The sequence below is a fragment of the Danio rerio genome, chromosome 14 (genome assembly GCF_049306965.1).
Source record: "Danio rerio strain Tuebingen ecotype United States chromosome 14, GRCz12tu, whole genome shotgun sequence".
Classification (NCBI taxonomy): Eukaryota; Metazoa; Chordata; class Actinopteri; order Cypriniformes; family Danionidae; genus Danio; species Danio rerio.
The window spans coordinates 40,858,898-40,864,105 of record NC_133189.1 but is presented as its reverse complement, the minus strand read 5'-3'; positions in this window follow the sequence as shown (position 1 = coordinate 40,864,105).

Sequence of the window (5,208 nt, the reverse complement as noted above, 5' to 3'; positions counted from 1 at the left end):
CCTCCTGCACACTCGGTGAGTTGTTCTCGAATGTCAGTTGATTTGACTCTCCGTGCCGGCACACGCCCTCCTTTTTCTGACTGCGAGGAAGAGGAACGCCAGGTCCTAATGCCGCAGAACTGATGCATCCTCCTCTTAAACGAGCTGTCGTCATCCACAATGAGGTGACCTTTGGCATACATTCCAAGAGATGCGCTTTTCATCATTTTCGGACGCTGTCCAGACAGTATGAGCTCAGTATTTGTGATTAGTCAATATTTGTGAACGGTCTCGTCTGTTTGCATGAAATATATTTGTCATGTAAACAAATGCAATCCATATAGCGAGGGCCTTGACTGACCTGCATCCAAAGTCTCATCCAGCCTGTCATGGACTTGGATTTGTTTTTTGGATTTGTTAATGATTTTTTTTAATGAATAAAGTGCATTAGCCTAGTGATAAACAGATCACTTATGCGCTGCTGTTAAAAACAATGATGCTTTTTGTTGTATGATTTATGTTTGAGTTTAACTACTGAAGAGGTTTCTTCCTAATTTAAAAAGAAATGTTGCCATTTAGTGCACCTCTTCCATAAAATAACAAATATGTGGCATATTTCTGTTGATCTATTGAAGCAATTTGGAGAAAATTATTCTTCCTTTCTTGATTGCTTTTCTTTTTTTCACAGGGGTAGTTCACAAACACCGAAATTAAAATTTTGTCATTTGCACACTTCACTTTTTTTTGAGTTTCTGTTGTTGAATACAGCTGAAAATAATTAGAAAAATGCTGGTTGCGTAAACTTCCATTGTGATTTTTTAATTACTTCTATGGAAGATGATTCGCCCCAGCATTCGTCAAAATATCTTCTATTGTTCTATTGTTTTTTTTTTTAAATAAAATTAAATAGTTTTTAAAACCACAAGAGCAAACTGGTCATTTTCATTTATTTTTTATTTTTGAGGGAATTTTCCATTTAAATGTCATCCCACTTTTTGAGTTCACACTTGAAAATGATATGTGATATATAGTTCGTCAATAATCTGTGAAAATGGTGAAAGTGGAGTTAAATTTCCTTGTCCTCCTGATGCTTGTGGTATCTCATGGGACAAAGCTGAAACACATTGCATTGTTTTAAAATGAATGTCATTTATATTTTTATAGACAAATGATTTATCTTTTTTTTGTCATAATAAGTTTTTGTACCTGTGCTAATTTAGTAGGATTTTTATTACATTTTTATTATATACAGTATGATGTTTAATATTTATATTGATTAATACATTAAAATATGAAATATAGTTAAAAATTAATACAATGTATTAGTCTTAATAATTTAGGTATTCATCATTATAGTATGTTGAGTTAAACTAAATAAGCTGAAATATTTCCTTTGCTATTTTATTATGCACTGCTATACAAATAATTATCATTTTTGTTATATAATTTATAATTGTTTGAGTATAATTACTGAAGAGGTTTCTTGCAACTTTTAAAATAAATGTTGCCATTTACTGCATTCCCTAAATAACAAAAAGATGGCATGTTTCTGTTAATCTACTCCCCAGTTCAAGGAATGCAGCCTGTTTTATGTTTTCGGGGGGATTTTATGGTACTAAAATATCCTAAAAATCATATCAAGATATTTTAGTACCATGTCATGACTAGCCTAATTCAGAGTGATTTCCATATAGACGATAGATTATTATTCTTGATTGAATTGTAAAGATGCTGCCAGATATGATGATTTGTTGCTTTTTTAAATTTCTTTAAAAGAAACAATACTGGAAGTTTGATGACAGGGCCACACGATTAGTAGACTAAATATAATGGATACAATCCAACATAGATGAAGCTTTATCTAATGAGGTCTGAAATAATATATATATATGTTTTTTTTTGCAGTACAAGTGGATGACTTTATGGCACATGTTTGCACGTAGTTCTTTTGAACTGTGAATTGTGATGTATTTTTCTGATGTAAAACTAAGTGAATAGAAATGTTATAATAAAAAAAATAAGCGAGTCACACTTGTACACTAGTTTTGTTCAACTTTGTTGAGTCTTTTGGTTTGTACCAAAAAATAAAATGATAAATTTAGTGACACTGTTATCAGTTTGTATACATACATATTCATTCATTCATTCATTTTCTTGTCGGCGTAGTCCCTTTATTAATCCGGGGTCGCCACAGTGGAATGAATCGCCGACTTATCCAACAAGTTTTTTTACGCAGCGGATGCCCTTTCAGCCACAACCCATCTCTGGGAAAAGTTTGTATACATATTTTCTCAAAAATATATTTTTTTCTCCTCCACTCATCCATAAATCTGTATCCATAAATACACTCTCATCAGACTTAACAGTTTAAAGTCTGTTTTCTAAAGGTTTTTACTGTAGATTTGTACGTAATTTATCTGATTGAATACAACCATCCACATTGTTTTCTGAAAATCCTCTGTGTTTATTTATCAGCAGTCGCCAGATTACACAGCAGAATGAACCGCCAGCATGTGTTTAACGCATAGGAAACACCTATACACTCTTGCGTTCACACCCACACATACACTACAGCCAATATAGCTTATTCAATTCACTTATATTATATGTCTTTGGACTGTGGGGGAAACCGGAGCACCCGACTGAAAAACCCATGTGAACACTTGGAGAACATGCAAACTCCACACAAAAATGCCAACTGAGCCAGCTGGGGCCAGCAACCTTCTTGTTGTTAGGCAACAGTGTTACCCACTGCACCACCATGTCACCCCATGTAAAAACCTTTGACTTTAATACCTTTGATATGTAAAAAATCAATTAAACTATTTATAACCTAACCTCATCCAACCCTCAGATATTTGTGCAAGCATACATGAAAAACTTTTGACATTATTTAAAGTTGTAATTAAAAGTAATTACTACTTGGAATGACCTAACTTGTATTACACATAATTTACATGCTTAATGATATTCAGTGTACTTTAAACATATACATATTGACTTCAGATTCAATAAGCCTCTTACTTAAAAACAAATAACACAGGAGGATCGTATTACAGAGAAATATAAAACCTCAAAAAAGTACTGAGCATGCCAAAATGCCCTGCATCTCCCGTATCTTTCTGCTGTGGTTTGATAATTTCCCCATATGAGACAGTGGCTCTTAGCAGCCCTTCATTAACCTTATCACGACTTCTCTAAGGAGCTCCAGCTATATTTCAGCAGATTTCAACTCTGGGGACACTACAGTAGTTTTATTGATTCTTAGGACCACAGTTGATTCAACCTGGAACATCATGTGCTTTGTATAGGTGAAGAAGTGTGAGAGCAAGTTCAGAAAACAGACTTGGAAGCAGGGCTTCAATAATGCTTGGGGGGGGGGAAATATAATACTGTTACAGTAAAAGTAGTTTTGGGAAAGTCAGAAGGTGTGGTTAAGTGAGAAACCATGAGTCATAATGGAGAGAGGAACTTAGTCAATTATACTTATCCAGATGTATTATCAGGTATTATCAGATGGCATTTTGTATTGTGATGCCAATTTATCTGTCAGGACGTGCTGCTATTATATCTTTTACCTAAAACATTCTTTTTTTGCTTCCATGGTGAGTGAAGGTTTAATGATGGGTGAAGTCCAATTAGTGGAAAAAGTCTAAATTGATCAAATTTGGTGAAAGTTGCTTAATCTTTCTTTATGTTGTTAACTATTTTGCTCAGCCAGGCTTTATTTAATTAAACAAATCTAAAATAACATTTTTTTTTTTGTGGTTTAAAGCTAAATTTTCAGCATCATTACTTCATTTTAATTGCCACATGATCTGTTAGAGGTCATTGTAATAAAATTTCAAGTAGAGATTTTTAATGTTACAAATGAGTTTTTCAAATGCTGTTATTTTACATGTTCTCTTTGTCAAATATTCAGAAAAGTAAAATGCATCAGTTTTACACAAGCATATCAGAAAGAAAAAAAGTGTTTTAATACTACTAATAATTAGAGACATTATTATTGCTCACATATTGATAACAAAACAGTTATCAACTCTACCCATCCCTTCCACAGTCTCTTTCTGCTCCTGCCATCAGGAAGAAGGTTTTGAAGTAATAGAGCCTGTTTGGCTAGACTACTCAACAGCTTCCTCCCACAGGCTGTTAGAGCCTTCAACTCCTGTCAATTTACCCCCGCTCCCCATGCATTACTGAGTATGTCCCATACAGTTGAGTGGGCTTAACAAGCCACCTGTAGAAAAGACGGCCTCTCATCTCTCTGACTCTTGCACCAGGTTGCACATTTGCACTGGTATACACTCTCTTAATCACTGTCTCTTGGAAATAATGTGCATTTCAAATTGTGCTTCACATAGGTGAGTGGGCTTGACAAACCACCTGTAGAAACTCTCTTCTCTCTCTTATGCATCTGACACTTTATCTAAACTAAATCTACAAGAACTCAATGAAAGCGATGTTAACTATAAATATGCCACAATCATGTTGCACTGCTTGCTTCTACCTTAAATAATTATTTTGCACAATTTAAATGCAAAATACAAATAAAGCTCAACTTGACTTGAAACTCATGATTGAGCAAGTCAACCTTTGAGAAAGATTTCTAAAGTATCGTGTGACGGTCACAAAAGGAGAGTAGATGCTGAAATTGCATTAAATGTTTTTTTAAATTATGTACATATAAGACTGCTTTTAAAATGTAATAGCATATTATTCATATATATTTTAATGCTTTTTATCTAATAATGCATTATTGATGAGCATAAGAGGTTTAAAAATTGCAAACTTTTGACTGTTTATATGCAATTATTGATTTAAAATATTATCAATAATATAAAGAGGTATTCAGTTTTTTTTATTTTAGTTTTATTTATTGGAAATAATGCCTTGTTGATTCACTTTTCAAATCTTGGTTCATAGCTATATCATTATTGTGGATTGTTTTTTTTTTAAAAATAGTTTTTCAATGCTCAAATGTCATCCTCAGATCAAACATGTCAGGTCCTGTAGGACGTTAAGATAAAGTTGTTTGATGGCAATCCAAATGGCTATGTTTTTGTGTGTTAATCATATAAGTGGTTATATAATGATTATTTAACTTGCATTTAGTAAGAGATATTCAAGTATTATACTGTATGATAATTTCAGAGGGGGAATGTGCAATTTGGAGAAAATTATTCTTCCTTTCTTGTTTGCTTTTCTTTCTTTTTAAAGGAGTAGTTCACA